The sequence below is a fragment of the Pleurodeles waltl genome, chromosome 2_1 (genome assembly GCF_031143425.1).
Source record: "Pleurodeles waltl isolate 20211129_DDA chromosome 2_1, aPleWal1.hap1.20221129, whole genome shotgun sequence".
NCBI lineage: Eukaryota > Metazoa > Chordata > Amphibia > Caudata > Salamandridae > Pleurodeles > Pleurodeles waltl.
In genome coordinates this window covers 538,052,287-538,075,893 of record NC_090438.1, presented here as the reverse complement: position 1 = coordinate 538,075,893, position 23,607 = coordinate 538,052,287, and the positions used below count along the sequence as shown (strand labels likewise).

At 43.0% G+C, this 23,607-nt stretch overlaps 1 protein-coding gene across 1 annotated transcript in view; it reads left to right on the top strand.

The window, feature by feature from the left end:
* The window catches only part of LOC138265988 (biliverdin reductase A-like), a 140,662-nt gene that overhangs the window by 19,312 nt on the left and 97,743 nt on the right, over window positions 1–23,607 (top strand). The window lies entirely within an intron of this gene.

The window sequence follows — 23,607 nt, the reverse complement described above, 5'->3', positions numbered from 1 at the left end:
TAGAATTCCTTTCCAGTTTGCGTTTGTGTCAAATATGCCGTAGGTTGTTACTTATTAGCATATCACAGTACACACGCCTTGAGTGGAAACACAAGTTTGTCAATTTCTAATCAACCCATAACAAAACGTTGTCCGTTTTATGGTGTCAGGTAGAAGCCATGATTGGGGATTCACAGTCAGGGTCGGGTTTGGACAGAAAAGAGGCTCAGGCACTAAAATAAAAGTGACCCCATCAGTGAATTAGAAAGCTAAAACAGTGGCCCATGTTTGCAAATTGGGATAGTTTTGAACTTGTAAAGACCAGATGTATAAGTATTTTAGTATCGGAGGAATCAGCAGTAAAAACCGTCCCAGCAGACCTTACAACAGGCCCACACATTGACCTGTCAAACCAGTCAATTGAGCACTGCCTGATCGCCCCATAGGCCAGTCCAACCCTGTCTCACAGTAGGTATGAGTTTGCAGTCTCACTTTAGTGTGTAGTTTGTGAAAGTGTGACTGTGGGTCTCTGTTGTTATATTCATTCTAGCACACAGCCAATAACGTATTGTGTCTCCTGTTTATCAAATTGCATCTTTTTTAGAAGTCCTTGTCCTCATGAAGCAACACAAATTGTGGTGTTCAACACAGCCTTTTACTAACAAATTAGATTGCACTTTGGCTCCCAGGAAGCAGACAACACTATAGCCCTTATTAAGACATTGGCGGTATAGGCTGCCTACCGCCGCGGTGACAGCTGCCAAAAGACCGTTGCTGCGGCTAACATGCGTCTGCCAGATTATGACCAGAGCCAGGCTTCTGCCACAAGAAGGGCGGAAATCAGGCTGTGGCCATACTGGCGGATGGTGCTATGGTGGCGCTGGTACCACCGGCACCGCCACGCCAGTAGACCGCCGCCAGCCATATCATGACACATGATACGGCCTGGAGGTGTTCTGCTGGCGGGCGCTGCTGGCGGTAGCAGCGCCCCGTCTCGTTAGCTGCCAGAAGACAGCCTGGATGCACGTAAGTTGGGCTTCCAACAGGGGAGGGAGGTGGGGGTGTTTTGTCTGTGTGTGTGTGTGTGGAGGGGTTGTGTGCATGAATGTGTGAGTGTGTGCGTGCATGCGACTGTATGTGTAGTGTTGTTTGCATGGGTGTATGCATGTGTGAGAATGCATGTACAAATGGAAATGTGAATGTGTGTCTGCATGTCAGTGTGAATGTGTGTACGGATGTGTGCGAGAACGATTGGCTGCATGCATGAATGAATGTGTGTATGCCAGTGTGAGTGAGTGTGTGTATGAGTGGTGCGTGTCTGCGAGTGTGTGCGTGTATGGGGGGGTGGGGGAATGGAATGGGGGACGTGGATGGAGAGGGGTGGGGGTCATCTGGGGAGTGTGTGGGGGGTGGGTGAGCCTCCTACCAGTGACAGGAAAGGAATTCCCTGTAACTGTTAGGGCCTACTGCCATGGTCGAAAACCATGGTGGTAGGCAGGCTCATAATGCCGCCGGCGGTACAATAGCGGCCGCTGGGCTGGAGATAGTTATCTCCGGCCCAGCGACTGCTACCGCCATGGTGGTAGGAATGGTAAATTGGCGGGTTAGCTGCAGCCAACCCGCCAATGTCATAATATGGCGGTACGTACCGCCAGTCTGTTGGTGGTACTACCGCCACATTATCACCTACCGCCGGGGTCATGATAACCACCTATATCTTTCTGCTGACAGTTAGCATTGATATAGGGAAAAGAAAGGGATCCTCAGGGCAGAAGTGCCACAGTGCAAATCCACTTACACACTGCCTGTACCAAAGATGTCTTGAACAGTGGATGCGAACCTCACCCTTCCACTCTTGAAACCAGAGTAAACAGGGTGGCTACATGCCAACCAGTGGTACTGCCTCAGGCGACTTCACATTGCTCTGGCATCTCTTGACACCTTCACAGGCCCTGTTGTTAATAGACTTTGAGAAAGCATTTGACATAGTGGACTGGAATTACCTGCCTCAAATCCTACAGACGGCAGGCTTGGGGCCTCGCTTTTGCGGCTATGTCAAATTGATTTAGTCCAACCAGAGGGCATGGATTAATGGTGTGGTCTCCAGGCAATTCCTTATCTGCGGATGTACGAGGCAGAGCTCCCCCTTGTCCTTTCATGACCCTCCTATTTGCCTTGGCTATTGATTCCTTGGCCTGGCTCATCCGATGTGATGATTTCTATCCAGAGTTGGCATGGAGTCTTAATTTTACCCTGCTCATGCGAAAGGTGAAAACAGACCTGAAATGGTGGCAAGCTCACCTGTTCAACACAATGGGAAGAACTGCCCTCTATAAAATGATGATAGTACCAAAATTGCTATACCTTTTTAAAAAATGTGAGCAGATTATACTCCGACAGTGGTTCAGGGCTGTACTCCTTGGTGACATGTTTTCTCTGGCACAAATCCAGACCTCGACTGGCTCTTGTGAGCTGTCAAAGAGCACCATAAGACGGCGGCATGACTAACTTATACCTCTATTATCAAGCATCTCAGGTCCTGGTAGTAAATTATTGACTTAATGGGAGGTTGTCAGGTCCAGTGTAGAAGGTGAAATTGACCTCACTGGAGTTCGACAATATGCTGGGAATGCTTTATGGCATCCGAATCCCCAAGAACCTACGGAAGATAACCCGAATGATCTTCCTCACTTGGTGGGCCACACTATGACACTCTGGCTGGGACTCCAAACTCACTCAACAAACTCATTTGTGGCAAGGGAAATGGTTGTGTGAAACAGCTGGGATGTCATTGATATTTCCCTGCCATAGGATGTTTGGTTCGGCACCCAATTATACTCATTCCAGGAACTTCAGTCCCCTCATTCCTTCTCATAAACAGAATTTCATAAATACCTCCATCTACAGCATGCAGTACAAAAACACATTTCCACAAGTGTGACAACACCTGAATTTAGTCACCTAAAGGCATCCTGATGGGAGCACTATTAAAAGTGTAATTTCTTGGATCTACCACGCATTAGTCATAAATGCGCCAAACTTACTGGCACACCTACGAATTCGGTGTAAGGAGTGGATGAGTCAACTAGATGAAGACGAGTGAAGTGATGGCATGATGGTTCCCCGTACTATCACAATTTCTTCTAACCTACAACTGGTGCAGACATACTATCTATATGATGCCTATCTTACCCCCAGTCAACTTCATAACGCATGCCTCCATCCAAACCCGACATGCTTCAAATGCTCCAGCAGTCCTGCAGACTTTCATCATATGATCTGAACTTGCCCTGTTATTATTAACTACTGGACTACAGTGACTGAAGAGCTGTCACAGAGATTGAGGTGGAGAATTGAACTGTCACCAAAATTGCTTCTTCTGGGCATATTTGAGGGGACGGAGGACACAAGGACAGATCAGGCGATGCCTGGTGTGACTGCCATGGTGGGTAAAAGAGATATAGGGCCTTAATATGAGCCTGGTGGTCTCTTGACCGCCAGAATCACGGTGGCGTATGTGCACGCCGCCAAATGCGGCAGTCCGAATGCCACATTATGACCGTGGCAGTTGTACCGCGGTCAGACTGCCAGAACCGCCAGAATTAGTCATCCCAACGGTCTGGTGGTCATGGCAGTCGTGGTGGTCCTAATCTACCAGGGCAGTGCTGCAAGCAGTGCTGCCATGGGGATTACGACTTTGTTCTCTGCCAGTGATTTCATGGTGTTGAAACCACCATGAAAAGGCTGGCAGGAAATGGGTGAAGGGGCCCTAGGGCAGTCCTTGCACTACCCATGCACTTGGCATGGACAGTGCAGTCCCCCCCCCCGGCCAGCACTGTAGCAATGTTCACTGTCTACTTTGCAGACAGTGGACATTGGAAAGCTGCTGGTGCACCCTGCACACTACAGCATTGCCACCAGCTCTATTATGAGCCTGAAACAATGCTGTAGGACGTTTCCAGCTGGGCCAGAGAGCAGAAACTGAGGTTTCCACTCGCTGACACAGAGGGAATCCCGTAATGGGCCTGGCAGGGAGGCTGCCACATTGGCTGCAACTACCCATTGGAATTTCGGCGGACAGTTTTTCCATCTGCCAAAATCATAATAAGGCCCATAGTGTCTAGATGGAGGTTTCCTGGTCCGCCCTTGATGTCCCAGTGGCACCGTGGAGTAGACTGGTGTGCCCAACAGTAGTAACTGGTATGTAAAGCCAGGGGATGCCCTTAAAAGCATGCCCAGATCTGGGGTAAAACGCGGGATCACTTTGAACTGGGCCCACTATTATAAATGTACTAGGGGTGTTCCCAACAGATGTTTTTGTTGTGGATCTGCTGCTGTTGTCTATAAAATGGCGTTATGTTTTCTTTTCCTGCTGCCCAGTGGGAGCTGGAAATGATGTGGATGATAATGTTTTTTAAAACAAAAGTTGTTTATAAAAAAATGCTAAGATGCACGTTTCTAGACTGACATAAACATTTCCGAAGAGATACATTATAAATAAAAATCCCTCCCGTTTTTATCTTAAATAATCTAAAACCTTATATGTATTTTACTATTTGGTGGATTGGTGAGTAAAATCATAACTTTATATCTTATCACACATTGGAATTTTATGAAGTGGATCCCCATCCTTTTGAAAGTGCTGCTTTTTAAAGAAAACTATTCATAGTCTGCAGACACTATTCATAAAGTTTTCACCAACAATTGTTTTTACTGCATTGAAGTGTGTAATATTCTTTCTCCATTTCAGAGTATGTTTAAGCAGAACATGCACTCCTTCACAAATCCACATGTAATGCACCTTTTGTAGTAAGCAAGAGAATCCTTTTTTCAGTCTTCAATGTTATTGGCTAGATTTACTAACCTTTCACGCAGTGCAGCAAGGCAGCTAGCAGCACTGTTGCATGGAAGGGACAGAGCAGAAATGCACCACATCTACTAAATTATGCAACTCCTGCTCTCTCATAGAGTTGGTGCACTTCAGCAGCCTAGTGCCAACGTAGGTACCCTTGCACCATGGGCAATGGTGCATGGCCCCCTGCCCTTAGAGGAGTCTTTGGCGAGTGCGTGATGACTGATGATGAAGCATGACATCCAGGGAGGTGTGTGAGGTCATCCCATATATTTTTATAAGCATCCTAGTGTCCTGTATTTTGGCATTAGGAACATAGGAGTGTCCTCAAGTAGAGTGATATTATCCTATACCCAGGACACTGAGGCAACCTACTTAGCCTTAAACTAGAAATGTTTCTCTGTTGTGATAGTGGTGTCATGACCATGCATCTACATCTCTTTCCATATTAAGAAGATCAAAGGCAGCAGCATGCTAGTCGTCCTGCAGCAGAGCCTGTATTCCCTTCCTCTGTGCTTCCTCTCAGTTGTAGCCAATCAAGTGTGGGGACTGGGCAGCAGGCAGAGCCCCAATCCACATGCTCCACCATGGCACTGATATTTACTGCATGATCTACCACAGACTCTACAGCTACGGTGGTCTCCACCATCTGGCCTCAAATGGTTCCCCTGAGTATGGCGGGCTACAGGAAGCACCCCGAAGGCCTGTATTACTGGGACTGTGCCCAGTGCCAGGGCCATTTGCCTCAAGGGCCTCTCTGGTGCTGTTCCCCTCTCCAGCCCAAAGGCACTGCCTGCCTGACTTGTCAATGCCCTGGCAGGCTTACCTGAGGTTAGCTGACCAGGCTCTGACTCAGCCCAGGTGCAAATGGTGCCTGTCCACTGTACTCCTGGTGAAGATGAGCTACTTCGTGAAGGTGAGCAGCCAGGTAAGTTGTACAACTTTTTCTGAGTTTACCAGACAGACATTCAATGATTTGCCAGTGTTTAATAGTTAGAGGTGATGCATTTCGTGGATTTATGGAGTTAATGGGGAAAATATTTTTTATGCATTGTTTAAAAATATGTGCTCTTGTTATGGTTTTACTTCTGGTCTATTGCTATAGCGAAAAATTGTGATTTTTTCTAGGATACCCTCTTTAACAGAATTGTGATCGAGACTGGTGGACACAAGTGAGAAGAATGGTGCAGAGCATAGTGTTAGTCTCTTCCCTGTTAATCCTACCGTCTGCAGGTATTGCAAATGAGGGAAACCTTTACTACTTCCCTTGAGTCCTTCCCTTCTTGCCAGACCGAGTACAAGCTTTTGCAAAGCCAAAAGATGTGGCTTGTAATTGGTAATGCAAGTCAAAGCTTCCTGTTCTGTCAGCACTTGTTCTCTCTTGCGCTCTACATTCTCGTAGGCCATTTTACAATTGTGCAGTTTTTATGGGGGCTCAGGCTATACTTGGTCTATACTCTATGTACAAGGACCCACGCCAGAAGCCACACAACCTCTCTGCTCAACCTTCTTCTCTAAATGGTCCAGCTAGCAGCAGTCCCACTGCATTCCATCTTCCCTCACACATTCAAGGTGGAGCTGGGCAGGCTGCCAGGCACTCAAGAGCATAACACAGGAGTCATTTTTTATTCACAAAGGAATTATTTGTAGGGATAAGGTAGAGTTGTTTTTGTTTTATAAAGTCTTTCAATAAGTGTACTGGTATGACCTTTGCTAAAATTAAAGTGAATAAACGTGAAGAGCTCTGACGAACACTGTGATAGTAAGTGCCGTTTTTTCTGATTTCAGTATCTGAGCTGTGAACATTGGAGATTGGTGTCTAATTTGCACACTCAAAATGTTAATGCGGCTTCGTATGTTCTGTTTACAGGAGAACTGATGATCACATGAAACATGCCAGTTAAAATGCACGACGCACATTTCTGTTATAATTCTAGGGAGTACCACACTTTATTTTACAAACCTGCATTAGAGACTCAAACATGGATAACCTGTGAGCAATAAATACTTTGTGTTTAGTATTTCCTAAATATGGTGCATTCCTGCCCTTTATATTGGCGTAGGGCAGCACCACAAGAAGACTTGTGCACTGCCTATGCCAATTTCGCACGAATATGGGCCTAATTCCAGCCTTGTAGGTGTTTCTTACAGTGGTTCCTCGGGCAGTTCACCATTTCCTTTTGAGTTGTTTGCAAACTCCCTTGGATTCTCAGAGATCAGTGATGTACCAGCTAGCTTGTTGTTTGGATTCTTGAAAATGTATGCTTGACATATCGCGCACACTATTGCTCTACTGTGAAAGGTATGTGCATTGGCAAAAGGCTCTACGGGTAAGAAACAGCATAATATTTTAGCAGATTTGGCACTGCTCTCCTTTCACTTCTACGCAATGCAGCACAGTACCTTTGGGTGCTGTTTTGCATTGTGTGAAAACTTCATAAATTTTGTCCTAAAAATAATATCTCAGGTCCAAAAGGAGTTAGCTTTGTCCGTTTATGTGTGGTTTGTAGCCTTAACTGCCCTGTTTTCCTACAGAATCCTATTTCTATTAGAATTGTTTGCACTCGCAGAACTTTCAGTGGATTTGATGTCATTTATTTTGTTATCATGTGTTAGAGTTTATAACTCCTTCGTCCTCCCAGAGTAAGGCTTAGCTTCACAACTTTGGTACTCCCAGAGAGAGAACTACCCAAAGGGAGTGAACTGGTAATCCAACTGAAGTGCAGTAGTATTAGGGGCTCTAAAACACTAAAGATAAACAACCATACCCATGTATGAGTACGACCTAGTAATCTTGACTGTCTGTAATCCATGACTGGGCCATGAAGCTAATAAAATGTCTAACAGTGTTACAGCAGCATTAAATGATCCCTGCTAGGGCAGTAGTAAATGCAAATATATAATATCACATAGTACTGCCTAGGTGGTAATCTGCACATACAACCCAAAGTGCTATTGATGGCAGCTCCCTCCACTGACGCGCATTGAGCGTTTTTTTTCAGGAACGGCTGACTTGTAGTACTGACCCTAAGCAGTCTAGTGCACTTCTAGGGCCAGATTTATGGAAAAGTAGCGCAGCGCGGTGCTACGCCAACATTGGCAGCACTGCGTCACTTTAGAAACACAGGGATGTGCCATATTTAAGTGAATACGGTACGCTCCTGTGTTGTTCCGTGATCTGGCTCTAAATTCAGCTTCTAGTGCCAACGCAGGCATCCTTGCACCATCGTGCAAGGATGTCTGCGTTGAGGGGTGTGATTGTTTATGTGCAGGAAGGTGTCTCTGCACATAAACAATCACTAATGGTGCTTTGGCACTTCTGTGGGTGCTGCACAATGAAGCACACACAGAAGTGTCAAAGCGTCATTTTCAAATGATTGTTTATGTGCGGGAAGGGACACCTTCCCGCACATAAACAATTATTTCTGGCATCTTGATCTTTCTATGCGTGCTGCAGAATGAAGCACACATAGAAAAAGCAAAAAACGAGGAGGAATAAAAGTATTCCTCCTCGTTGCTCCTTGCCAATGCATCCCTGGGGTGGTGTTATATTTTGCCACTGCCTCAAGTTAACAGAATTTCATAAATCTAAGGTAGTGCCAAAATGCAGTGGGTGTTGCTGTGGCATGCCCACAGCAACACCTTTTGCACACCTCTCCCATGCACAGTGCTGCGTGGGAAGGGGTGGTATTTGCAAAAAGTGGCTTATTGCCACCTTGTAAATACGGCGCAGTCCTTAGCGCCACAGGAGCGTCACAAAAAGTGACACTCCTATGGCGCTAGGAGCCTATAAATACACCCCTTGGTGTGCAGATCTTTCTTCTGTGACTCAGGGTCGGCCATTTCTGTTCGCAGATGGCGCACTGCCCACGCATACTTATTTATCTTGAGCAAAACGGTTTCTGAAGGAGACTAAACAGGAGTAGGAGGCTGGTTTCACACTTTTGTGTTTAAAAGCGATTAGCCGCGTCGTGGTTATCTTATGTGCAAGAACCCACGTCTGCCTCCTCAGAGATACGCACTGCTCAATCTTTCCCCGCCCTGAGTGTGCCTTGAGATAGTAATGTGAGAACCCCTCCAGACAAGCATGCTGTGCTCTCGCTTGCACTTCCAGACTCATTAGCAGTTGTCTGCACCCTTTGACGAATGGTAACAGTTGATAGGAAAAAGCGACGGAAAGGGCACAGAATGGAGAGAAACTTAAAGACAGCATACCCAGATTTTTTTTATTTTTTTTATGAAAGTGGGTGAGAGAACGAGAAGTTAGGAATAAAAGATCACTTATTTCTATCTCAGAAAGGAAAACGAGGTAGCCAGTGTTAATTATTATGTGTCAGTGGGCTGAAGTAGGCCTCCTTTTATTGCTTTAAAATATTTATATTGTTAGCATCTCATTTTATTATCAGCTCATTTAAAAACATAAATTCAGAACAAAATGTGTTGGCCTGAATAAGTGTGCGTATCAGCTATAGAGAGGAGTGCATGTAGATGTCAACACAGCGAATGGACAGATATCAATAAGGTATGAGTAACAAAAGAGAGTGTATATGGCGTGTGTGAGAGAAATAGAAAGAAAAATGGTTCTAGACAGGCAGTGCTTTGTGCAACGTAGCAGATTTGAGCTATGGAACTGTCCGGTGACATCACGGTGTTGAGCACAGTTTTGTCCAACACTGCATGCTTTTTCCTCGTAAGCTTGTACCACGGTGCGGTGGGGGCTTCTGGAAACAAAAACATGCCCCTGACTAATAACAACAGCTGACTTTGTGGTGGAATGGACCACTCGTGCACCTGATACCCGGTGCCACTTCACCTGCTGCACTACTGACTAATGTCCATTACTGACATCAATATTCGAAGGGCACATACTTCAAATTGGCAAAAATTGAGTTTTTGTACCCTGAGGATTGGAAGGGTATGACCAGTAAACCACTCATGCTAATTGTTGCTTGCAGATGCGACCCAGACATTCTGGTAGCCTGCAGAGGAATTTGGATGTAGCTGGAGCACAGGACACATAACAATAGACTAGAAAGATGCTGTCAGGCATGTAGTTATTGAAAGGAAATGCATTTTTTGCATATTCTTTCCCTCATTTTTGGACTGATGCTGCTGTTTTTTTTAGTTTTAGAGTGCACTGAGGCATGCTAACCATACCATGGTACCATGGTTTATGACCCCATACAAATTATGCGTCGAACTGGCTACCCCCAATTGGCAAGGCCTGACTTATAAGTCCCTAGTATATGGTACATAGAGTGCCCAGGGCAAGTGATGCAGAGTATCCACTCAGGGCTGCAGCACTGTTTGTGCCACCCTTCATGTGACAAGGCACAAAATAGCACCCAGCCTGTCACTGCAGACTGGAAGGGCGATGTTTTCACTCATTTCGATTTTGCCATTTAAGCCAATGGCAAAGCCACCCTACCCCTAACATTGTATATAAGTCTCCCTTATGGAAGGCCTATGGAGCCCTATAGCAGGGAGCTGTATTTTGTTAAGTGAGACCTATGTATTACAATATGTCTCTACAGCAGCACTTCCAGCTGTGGCTTAAGTTGGTTGGACAGGGTTACCAGGTGACACCCCACCCTGCTACCTTTTGACTGGGACTTCAAAAACTGGGTCATGTGAGGTATCAAATTAATTGTGGCATTATAAGCTATCTGGTTGAAATTAAGGTCACTATTAATGGTTGGGCACTTTTAGAAAAGTGACCACTCTGTGCTCTGATTGCTCAGGGCCCTCACAAAGGCACATACACACACTTCTTTCTGACTGCCTGGGAAGTTGAGCAAATGACTCCCAGCTCAGGCACAAAGGCAGTACCATAGCACTGAGGTGTCACATCCTCTGCCAGGATGGCAACTCAAGGAATTAGCCTGGAGGTGTGCTTCAAAGGGGAATCCACCTTTGATGGGTTGTCTGGCCCAACACCCCTGAGCAGGATGCCTTTTGTCCATATAGATAGTGTGAAGACAGGTCCAGAGAGGGGTAGCTCAGCCCAAACTGGTTTGAACTTGGGTGTACTGTCCCCAGGTAGCCACCTCTATGGTGGACTAACTCTCTCTTCACAACAGATAAAACATCATGCCATCTTGAAGGGGGCTAGAATGTGGCATTCTGGGATAGCCAGATGCCACACACCACAGGAACTTAATCACTAGATAGGAAGAGATCGAGTATCTTATTGGCTAGTGACCACGTTTCCCAGAGGGCACTTTCCTTGGATGAATATGGCACCCCTGGCAAAATGACTCTCAGTACTTACTCAACTTGGAAAGAGGATGAGAAGAAGACTACTCTGCACCTGTTGGAATCACACAAAGAGATGCTGTGACGCTGGAGCAACTGCACCTGCTGCACTTTGAGCTAGTGGAGTCTGGACCCTGTTCTGCATGCCTGACTTATGGAAAAGCTGATTCCTGGCCACAGTCCAAAGCAGAGACAGCAAGAGTCATGTGGATGCCCCTCCAGAACGGCACTGGGGACATTAAAGCCGAAGGAGCCCAAGTCGAACATCTGGTAGCCGCTACTGGGGGCCTGGCACCTCCAAGGATAATTCAGAGATAGCCAAAAGGTCCACCTGTGTCTGCTGGACTTGTGAGTGTTGGCTGTGACCAAATTCACCACCCAAGAGGGACACCAGCCTTAACCCAAGATTTGCACCGTGACTGCTTTGTTGAAAAAGTGCAAGGTCTGCATTGGCAGCCATTGGACCCTGCAAAGAGGACTCCTTGGGACTCAGAAATCTATTGTCATAGTCACCCTCACTCACCTGTGTACTGAGGACTCGAACAGACTTCACATCTGTTGACCGCACAACATCCGGAGCATCCTTGAGCATTTTTAAGCCTGTATCCCTCAGCACCAGGACCGCTTCATTATCATCTATGGCAGTTGTCCTGTAAAGTTTGTATCATTCTCTAAAAACACTCTGGTGGCCAGGTAAATGCCCAAAGTATCCTCTCTGGCCCCCTGGCCCTCTGTTCTGCGGGATGTGGTCACCCAACTAGGGCCAGAGTTGTTGAACTAACTTTTCCAAACTTTTCAAAAGTTTCTAAAGTTTCTGTTGATGAATGCTTGTGTGCCATTGATGCTAAAGTAATTTATTTCTTTAAAAATCTATATCTCTGGAACTCTCTGGTGGATTTTGAAGGTTACTCTAAGGATTCATAGGGATCCAATGTATTTTTCAAACCTGGTGTCTTGTTTCTTTCTGGATGTGTGACCTTCTTCTGTTGTTGTTTGGTGGTGTTAAATGCTTTACAAAATGTCCTTTTTCTAAGCCTTGCTGCTTGCATCCACAGCTACCCAGTGTTGAGCTTAAGGTTGAGTAAACGTACCTGACTGGATCCGAGACAGTATTTGAGTGTACCGCATGGCAGAGCTACCCTATCATACCATATAATACCCCCTAAATCCTCACAGTTATCAACAAAGTTTTGTCTCTGCCCACTCAGGGAGATCTTTAGAATTTTGGAGGCCCTAGGAAAAACATATTTTGGGAACCCACGTTTGCACTATTTACACCTAATAAGTAGTATAATTTACATACTTCTAAGATGCAACTTTTCATACTGATTCCTGTTTAAGCAAGAAGGAATACAGTTTGCAAAAGTCATTGACATAAAACAACTACTATTATAGTTTATAACACAGAAAAGAAAGACTTAAATATTAGTGAACTTAAAAACAAGAAAGGTGTTTAGGATTTTTTTAAATGTCATTTGTTTGGGATAGATGTGGAGTGCATTGCAGTACTTTGAGGAACATTTCAGGCTAACTGTACATGTTTTGTAAGCATCCATATATTCTACATCTTTTTTGAGATATTGCTAGTTGGGGTCAACACAATGTCACTGATTCTTAATTTAGGAAACTGAGCTTTGTTTATATACTTTACAGATCATACACATGTTAGCTTTCATCAAAAAACAATGTCTCCAGGCACACAAATCTTAATACAGGCTCTTGTGTTATACCAGAATGTAACCCACATATGCGTTATAGACCTCGGTAGAAACTCATCAAGTAGCTAGGATCTTCTAAACTTGGGCCTCTGAGCCATCCCTCTGGTTTGTACATAATCAGACCCCAAATAGCAAACGTATTGCACATGTTACACAGATCTTCCAGTCTCGAGCTCAGGCATCAATTGCAACTCTTAGGCCACAACTATCTTTCAAGCTTAGACATCTTATGGCATCAGTTTTCCTCAAATTACACAGTTTATACACACTCAACACTCTAACAGCAGACTGCTCTCTGGTAACATCGATTATACACACATTTGAAAGCAAACTTATCCCTCAGGTTACCCAGATCTTACAAGGTCAGCCATATAACACTGAAATATTACTGGAATAGACTTCAGTCACTTAATTGTTAGACCTGTCAGCCTTAAGGTGGTCTCCCCCCCAAATTTTGTCTTCCTTCTCCATTTTTCTGATCTCAGCTTTGCTGACATTAGGACTCTGCACACCTTACTACTGCAACCCAGTGCAAAAGTGCTTGTGCTCTTTTCTCTAAAGCATGACAATCTTGGCTTATGCACAACTGGCATATTTAATTTACTTGTAAGCTGCTAGTAAAGTGCACTACATATGTCCAGAGCTTGTAAATTAAATACTACTATTGGACCTGCAGTACTCATTGTGCCACCGCTTAAGTAGCCCTTCCAAACATGTCTCAGACCTGCAAATGCAGGGCCTGTGTGTGCAGTTGTAAACCGTTCTTTCGACCTGGAAAATAACATCTTTAGCCAAGCCCCAATCTTCCTTTTTAATACATATGAGTCACCCCTCTGGTAGGCCCTGGACAGCCCAGAGGACAGAGTGCATTTTTGTTTTAAAAGGTAGGACATGTACTTTTAAGTTTCACATGTCCTAGTAGGGAAAAACTCTTAAATGCGTTTAGCCCTACAGCACGGCCTATCTCTCCCATAAGATAACATTGGGGTTTTTCTTACATTTTATAAGTGTAACTTCGAAATGGGAAGAGACAATTCCTTTATGGTTGGTGTCTGTACAATCACAATTTAAAATCTCAACTTATGGTGAAGTCAAATTTTAAATTGCAATTCTGAAAATGCCACTTTTAGAAAATTGGCATTTTCCTGCCTAAGCCATTTGGTCCCTGCAGCCTGCCTGTCCCTATGACTGGGTGTAGTTGTCAGATGGGCTTTGTGTATTCCCCCCTAGACAGCCATACAGGTTAGGTGTAAGTTTGTGGGCCATCCTAGCAGGATGGGAGAGAGGAGCTGGGCACAGCCTCACTTACACTTGAAAAGGCTTTTTTCTGTCCCCTCAGAAGGAGCTGCATACCCCCTGTAGTTAATCTGGAGCTGGGGCAGGGAAGGCAGGACATCTGTGCACTTCAAATGCATGTCTTTGAAGTCTCCCCTATTTCAAAGGCCCCACTAGGTATACAAACCTGTTCTCACACACACCCACTTGAGTACACTTCTGGATCTTTGGATACTCTGCCACGAAAAGGGACTGTTGTGCTAATGAAGGACTGCCACTTTGCTGGACTGCACTCTGCTGGATTCCTGCTTTGCTGTGCTGACCTGATGCCTGCTGCCAGCTTGCCTAGTGGAGAAGGACTAGACCTGTATCTCTTGACTCCAGAACTCAGAGTGACTCTAAGGGCTAGTTGGCTGGCCTCCTGATCTGAAGTCTCAGGGACATAAAATACTTTTAACCGCCCTGCTCTGTACCTGGACTCAGCCAACTGTGAGTTTAACATGCCAAGTGGTGCTACCCCTGTACTTAAACCTTGGAAGTAGGCCTAAGTTGCTTGCCAGTGGAACCGAAGCATCCTCTCTGCTTCACCGCTGTTGTGTGGAATGGACCCATTGCAAAAGATGCACATCACAGCCACATCCCGCATCTTGGGTTTGACGCATCACCTTCAGAACCGCCGCTGCACATCACTTTCCCCGATGCAGCTCCGTGCATCCCTTGTTGATTGTTGCCGCAACGATAACGTAAAAACTCTGCATCTCAGCTTCATCGCTGTTCAGGATTGCGCAACACATCTTAGACGCAGACACATGCAATGTTCCGCAACCAGGATTTAAGTATCTTATTCCGCGGGCCTAACTCGTCCCTGTAAACAGTCGGTGCTCCATTATGGTTGGCCTGAAATTGTGACTTTGTCCTGGTCTGGCGCAAACAGATATCCCAAATAGTGCTTTGTACTTCTTGGTGCTATTTTTACTTAAAACCTTAGAATTCAATATATCTGGTTCTACTGATGGGATTTTTGTTGCTTTGGTCGTGTTTCATTTATTGAAATCTACTCTATTTTCATTACTCTCTTGTGATCTCCTTTTTGGTGTGTTGTCACTTTTATTGTTTGAAGTGTTGCACAAATACCTTACACATTGCCTCTAAGTAAAGCCTGACTGCTATGTGCCAAGCTACCAGGGGTTAAGCACAGGTTAACTTGGGTTTTGCTTGTGTCTTATCCTGACAAGAATTGTGGTTGCTGCTTGACCAAGGGTCACCCCTCAGTCAACCAACAACCCAATTCTCACACTAACCTATCGCTCAAGTTACATAAATGCTGCCACCTAATTCCTCTAACAGAAGTACAAGAAACTACATGATTTCACAGGCTCAGGCTCAGATGTTGTAATGCAAAGATATATCTGAAGGTATAAATGTCTTCCCTACACCAATATCAGTGTTGGGGCACAGGTAAGGAATCAATACTTGTTGGTACCCATATCGAACAGGAGTTGCATCTGTCAGAGACTTTTCTCCTTAGGTTACAGAGGTACTTTTGAGATAAAAGTTATACTCTAAGTACTAATTTGAGATACTAGCTAGTCCACTGGGACATAAATATTCTCACTTATCTGCAACCTCTGAAGACTGGAATATGGTAAACTATTATGAATGTCAAACTTGTAAGATGAGCAGAAATGTTTTACAGTGCAACTGATAAATTTCCAAAACCTGCAAACAATACCTAAAATAAAATAAGAATGGGTGGCCAATTGTTTCAAATAGCTTTTACAATGGGTACATACATATCTCATTAAGATGTTTACAATTAGATAAATATTCAATACTGACCTTGTTATAAATTAGCACTAAAACGGTAGGACTGGTATTAGGGCAACTGTAGGATGATAGGACTGAGTCCTTCTACACCATCAGGAGCTGTCAACCCAATTCCTAGCTAGCTCACAGTGCATTACCTGAAACTCCGACTTTTCCAGGGTAACAGATCATTACAGCAACCTCAAACATTACACACTGACACCAAAGAATGTTGTAGAAACAGATATTACCTCTTTCATTGTTTACTTATCCCTGACCAGGGTAAACACAAGAAAGATACGAATAAAGCTATTTAAACACTCATTGAAACAATCTTAATCTTGCATAGAGAGAATGAGCTGCGGTTATTAGGAAGATGAAACAAACATTGTAACCAACATTACTAACATGGTGAAAAGAATGAACAGTTCAACATGATAATCTTAGATCAATATCTTCCTACCTAGCATTATCTACAGTCTGAGAGCATAGTGGGTGTTACCTTTGCCTGTGCCAGATCTAAGGGGATAGCCTAAGCCTCCATACTTTGAGAACTGAGACAGGTTACCTGTCTAGAGTAAAGTTGTCAGTCCTTCTCTGAAAGGTAAAAAATTAGCATTAGCAGAGCTGTATGTTGAACAATGGATTTGTTTCAGGACAGTAGTGGCAAGAGTGCTCCTCTCAGCCCTCTGAGGCACAGCATCATTTATATAATCAAAGCCACCATTTGTTAGAAGCACAACTCTGATGCAATGATATGTCTAGATGGTAGAAGCTGTCTCTGAATGGAAGAAGGAAGAACTAGGATTTCTTGTTCTGTGTTTCTACCCTTGGACAGAGTGTACAGATTACATGTTGAGAAAGGCTAACTAGAAACAACAGCATGCACAGTGTAATCTTGAAATTATTTCATGCAAGCATAAAGTGTATAAAATGTCACTGCTAAATTGCAATGTTAACCAAAAAAATGTAAAATGTAAAACATAAAATATAAAACTAACCTAAAATAGAGAACCTCCATGGGCCGAAGAAGGTCTCACAACACCCTTTTATGGTTGAGACACATGAGAGCAGCAGCTTTGTAATCTTCTTCAGCAGCAGTCTGGGTTCTCAGGGCGGAACTGTCAGAATAAAACAGATAGTTCAGGCACACAGTTGAGAAGACTCTGTTAGGTGGTTCCTTGATAGACTGGAGCCACAGCCCTCTTTGCCTATGCCTTAAAAGATCCATATGCTCATCACAGTGTTCACCCAGCAGTGCTAGGCTGCCTTCCGGTTATAAAATTTCTAAATGTTGTATACCAAGCATTATAGTTTCTGAATAAATGTATAGTTAGCAATAAACTACATGTCGAAAAAGACTATGCATACTTCCATCGTATTAACAAACTGATGTGAGGGCGATTGTTCACCTAAAATGGAAGTCTGTCTTTTTTGTTAAAGATTTTAGTTTGTACTTCAACAATGATGATCAAACATTTTGTGCTTTTCCATTGGATTGTCTAATCTTTCATTCAAGCACTAACCCTATTTTAAATGTTCTTGATACTTGTAGCAACCATAAACTAGGCTTAATAATTAGTGTATATTAAGTAAGCACAGGCCTTATTCACAGTATATGAGTAAAAGCAATCAACATCAACAGGTACTGAGTGCGTGGGTGCCCCTCGCTGTTCTTTATAGATAAAGTGGGATGTGTAGGTGACATTGGTTTTTGATGCTGCATAGGTAGGTGGTTAAATTTGTACTCCACCTGGTTTTATTCAGTTATTTGTGGCATGCAGAACAGTAAGGCTGAACCTTCATCAGGGCACAACACAGTCAGAGCTGTAGGACAAGTGTGTTTATCCTGTTGGACTTCAGCTCAGTGTGAATTGGGGTCAGCAAACATCTGCCAGGCTTTAGTTCTTACTAGGGGCAGATTCCACATCGCACTAAGATATTTCCCTTCCACTCATTTACTGATAGACTGAAATAGTCAAACATGCTCTATGAATTATGTGGTCATATTTGGTTTAAACGCATAATAATAGTGATGCAGCACTTCTAGATTGTTGTTCACGTTTCGTTTTCATAAATTTTTTAAATAAAACATAACACTAAGGCCCAGAATTACAAACCTGTGACACAAAGCAATGCAGCATCCAAAGTTGCTGCACTGCATTGTGTGACAGGGAGAGAGCAGAAAATTGCCATATCTGCTAAGACAGAGTACTATCCTTCTCTCTCTAGAGCCAGTGCACGATCAGGATACAGAGCGCCACACACATACCTCTGCACCATGGTGCAAAGGCATCTGCTTGAGTCTAGTGTTGGTTTTGATATTGGAAGGGTACCGTTTCAGTACAAAATACTCTGCTTAAACTAACTTTAAACATTTTCCCACTTTGGCTGTGTGCTGTACAATAACTGAAAACAATAAATGTACTTACTTATAGACATTTACTTAAAACTGTTTTCAGTTGATCTTCCATTTTATTCAATTCTCTATGAGCACAATTAATAAAAAACAAATATTTAGCTAAAGTGTCTTTGTTTTGTAGGTATTGTGGATTGTTAAGTAAATGGCCCTTGTTAGCTCCCCTCCTAGCTGGAGTAACAGATTAACAAAAGCCTGGGAGTTAATGTTCACCTGTGCTCCACATTTCCTATGCAGGTTGTGAGGGGATTCCAGCTGTTAAGATGGGGCAGTATCTTCTCCAATGATCCAATTGGAGGGACTTGTTCACCTCTACCTACCCCTTTGTTTTGACCAGCCGACCCACAGTCCTGTTCACCCCATCCACCCACAGTCCTGTTCACCCCATTTTCCACCTGATTTGGGTTTCCCCTCACTTTTATGGTTTGCTAAAGTGATTGCATTCGTAAAGCCATTCAATTTGAATTACTTGATGCCTTTTTCTTCTTTTGCACAGTTGCACAATAATTGGCCACTGTAGCTTACTGTGCTATATCCTTAGACAACTTGATACAGTGTGTTCGCACTAGTCCTGCACACAAGGTAGAAATTCCTGCACAAAGACAGCCCACACAGCTTCCTGAGCGGGATTGTCTTTACCCGAATATCTTTCAAACACATCCTTTACCCTGTCTAGATAAGCTTAAAGCATGAAATATTTGTCCAATTCGTCTTTACTGGGCACACCTCCATTATGATATTCAATGACCCATCCTTTGGCATGTATTTGTTGTGTCCAGCCACTGTTTTGCACTAAGCGATCTCTCGCTATACTGAGCACCACCAATCTCAACAATTGATTCCCGTCTGTCCAATTTGGCTTATACTGTATACTTCAAATACCATCTGCAGTTCTTCTGGAAAATTGTAGGGCTTTTCCGTGATGGTGGGAAGAGTTTTTTAATGTTAAGGTGGGGATCAAAGATCATCTAAGGCAATCTCACAAAGGGAGAAAGGCAAGGGCATCTGAGGAATCCTCGTGAAGTTCCTTGTCATCAGCACTGCTCCTGTGTTCCTGTGTAGGTCTTGAGCCATATGCCCCACAGTGTTTCTGAAACTAGCTGAAGTAATGTTAACCTACGAGTCCAGTCCTTTTGGTGCCTAGCAAGGATTGAACAACCTGAGGTCTAGAGCGGGAGTGTGGGGCGATGGAGTCAGACCCATGTCTTGAGCATCATGTGTTGCCCTCTAAGACTTTGCTGTCAGTCATTTGACTCACTGCGCTAACTAGCATCTTGTGTCCTTGTGCTCCTCTTGATGGCTGCTTTGACTCTACTGCTTCATTTCCAGGCACTTACACAGGTATGCCCCAGTTTTCCCTTGCTACCATGGGAAATTCAAACTGTTCTCGTGGAGGGAGGAAAGAAAAGTATCTTTCACTCACACACACTGACCCCCTAGCTTCCGGTTGATCTCTCGTTAATGCTGAAAGTTTAGAGGAGAGACTGTGGCAGCTGGATTTATACACTTAGGGCCTGTGTTAGAGTCCTGGTGTTCAGGGTCCTCTGCCATGTCTACCTACCCACCCATATTTAACCTCTCCTCTCCTGCCTAGATGATATCTGCATATTTTCAAAACTCCCAAATAAATAAGCAAAGCACCAGAGAGACAGGCTTGTTTCACCTTATTCAATGTAGCTACTCTAACACTGTCTAACCTGATCATCAGGCCAAATGATGGCTCCACCCCTGTTCCACTGGAAAACAATCCCCCTTACCATTTGTGCCTGGATACATCATATGAATTTAAATCCAGCCCACCCTGCACACCTCATACAGAGAGTAAATGATTTATGGCCTAACAAATGGCCAACTAAATTAGGTGGGAAAACGAATTATGGTATATGAAATATAAGAATAGTCCTGAAGAAATGCAGGATACAAAGAATGATGTAAAGGTCAAAGGTATGGTGAAAGGGTCTATGCCTGACTCTGATCCAAATCAGGATACTGATATGATTTTTTTATTGTACAATTAGGAGACATGATAGGCAATTGTATGCTCAAAAACATTGAAGGTACTTGCCAGTAAATTGAAAACCTTTGGCTGTATTGAAAAGGGTATAGAGTAGATAGAAGGTGGTGAAGGAGAAGTAATGGATTCCAGCTTGGACCAAGCAAATGATTGGCAAGAAACATTCACACAAGAAATGCAGATAGAACTGTGATTTAGATGGAGACCACCGTTAGTACATGAGGTACTGGGGAAAGTGTAAAAGGAGGAAAATGAGGAGAAGATACAAAGAGGTTTTTGGGATATTGTGGGCTTGTCATCAAAACTGTTCGGTGAAGACTGAAATGAATAGCTGAATACTTTTGATATAAGTGTTTTACAAGAGGTATAGCACACAGGTACTGGGTATAGTCAGGTTTTCAACATGGCAAAAGACAGCTGAGAAGGGAGGAAAGAAAGGCCAAATGAGATTTAAAATGTGGACATCAAATGGTCCGCGGAAAGATTGTGAAAGAATCAAAGTTAATTCTAAGAATGTAATATGTGTGAGGGATGTGTCCGAGAACGTTGTGGTATTTGGGATTAATTGCTATAACGCCAGAAGGAACAAAGAGAAAGTATTAGAAAATCTCAATACTTTTTTGGATAATATCAATTGAAGTATGAATGTTAAGAGCTAATAAAATGCAAGAAAATGAATAGAGAAGAAGAAATTAGAAAATGACATTGATACATCATATTGTAAGGACTCCAGATGATTGTAATTATTTTTTACAAATGGCTTTACTGAGCAAAAAGCATGGTGAAAGTATATATTTTGAGCAGGTGAATGACTTTCATATTTTGGTCATCTTTATAAAAAGAGTCATCTTGTGGATGAATCTCTGGTGGTGGGAGAGGAAAAGGATGCACAATGCCAAGTAATAGTAACTACCACCCCATACTTGCCAATGAAATAAGGAAGAAAACCAAAGTAAAGACATCAAGTCCTGGTTATATTTTTTCATAGTTAACCAGGACCTTTGAGGCTGGACTGGCAGTACCGTCCATCTGGCGCTTTTCTAGGAGGCTGGAAAGGTGGGTGGATGCTTGTGTTACTAGGAGACGGGTGTAAAAAGACCAGCAGTTTTACTGTGCAGTTCAAAATTACAATCATAAACTAGCACATTGAGCTATGAACTGCCATCAAGGAGCTGCATGCAAACTGCATGGTACAGGTTAAAAAGTTATGTTTTTCCCCAGTCTTTGATTATTTGCTAAAAATGGTTTGTTTAGGTACAAATAAATTATTAGGAAAGTTAACCCTAACCATTGTGTTAGGTTCTGAATCCTGCATTTGTGCTTCCCCAGACCAAGCACTCTTAAACATGCCTACCAATGTGGATGACAAGTGAATCCTACACCTTAAGTCTCCTTTGTCTTAAGTAACATTTTCTATGCACTGATTTACACACACATTATCCATTTTCTCTGTATGTGTCTGTGATGTAAAGTGCTCTAACACCATATGCTAGTAAGAGAGGCACTATTAAACAAGAGACGTATATGTGAGAGAGAGGCAATGGAAAAATGAGAGGCACTGTTAGCAAGTGATGGGGAGGAAATCCTTGAAGAGCACCAATCAAGAATGCTGTATCCAGATGCACTGTAAGGTCATCATTTACTATGCTTTAAAAACGAATACAATTGAATATATAATGAAAATTTTTGTAGATTGCACAGCTTTTGCCATTTTTTCCCCAAATATTCTTGAGGAGGAACCACCAAAGCCCAATTGTAGTGGTCAAGCTTACTTGCTATGCAACCTATGAGGGATGCTCTGACAAAATTTGCGTGGGCTGCTTTGGGTTGCCAGTGTGGCCCTAAAGACCTTACTAGATATAGAGACACCTGACATACAAAAAGTAGTCTTTCACACTATTGTTCTGACTCAGACTGTACTTAGCATATTTTAAACCCGGAGAATATACTGCTCTGCGGTAGAATGTTTGAATGGGTAGAAGGTAAAGGCATCTTAACTCCACTTCAGTGTGGTTTCAAAACCTAAAAAAATAGCACACATCATTCATTGAGCTCTAATAACTGCTACCACAAGCTCTTCATGGCAGTAGTGGCAAAATTTACTTTCCAGTTTTTGACTATAAAACAGCTTTAAATGCTGTTAATAAAAAATATTCTGCAGCATACTTTAGATAGTCCGGGTTTTCGGAAGGGATTATGGAATTGCCTAATGCTGTTAGGGAAAGGAATACTACAACAGTCAGAGTAGGAATTGGATGGAAAAGAGCCAGGTGTCACAGTCATGTGTCTAGGTTGTGCATGGGTAGCACTGCTATTTATTTCATATGTTAATGGCATATGTCCCTCTTTCTGAAGAAGACATCTCAACGATGGGCAAAATAATGTTCCTTTATTGGTAGTAGCAGATGATATGGTTTTAATAGGCACAAGAGGAAAGGCATTTCAGAGACTATTAATCCTGTTTGAGGAATTTATGAAAAAACGTCTGAGGATTAAGTACATAAATCGAAAGCATGGGAATGCGGTTGGATAGGGCAAGCAAATAAAAAGTCCTTTTTGAGTTTTCTACCAATTCAGAAAGCTGGTTCTTATGATTATTTAGGATACGATTCCCTGAATTATTGTTTTGGGTCAAACACAATATTAAAGTAACCCTGGCATTGAAATACAATACTGGAGCAGTTTGTAGCTTGCATTAAAATGGGTAAGGTCTGTGAAAGATTATGTGGCAACAGGCCAAGATGTGGAGGTGCACCCAACGTAGGGAGATTCTGATAATGTAAACTAATTCATTAAAAAAGAGTACTGGTGGTCGAACCATCTATCTGATTGTTCATCAGAAATTATGAATATCCTATGTATGTTATAACTTCAATACCATTATTGTATCAATTTAAAATCTGATTTAGACTGGAGCATGATTTAAGTATTGAATTGGTAAAACACCTTGGTAAGAAAAAGAAGAAGAATGCCATGTTTAAAGTACATTAAAAAATCACTAAGCGAGTTTACACTTGAAAGTCTGTGTAATACTCCTTGGAGTCTCCCTCATTGGCCAGTGGTCTGTTAAAAAGGGGTATATAGCTTACATAAGACAAAAGGTTTTTGACATCTAGTAAAATTTGTTTATCAAAGCAAAATGTGCCATTGTCTTCCACAGAGGGAAGTATTTAAATATTGTATGTTCCAGAAGATAAAATTGTGATTATAAATTGCATTTAAATGTACTTTCTCTTCTAATAAATCCAGCAGAAAGATGAAATAAGTGTGTTTTAGATTTATCTACTAT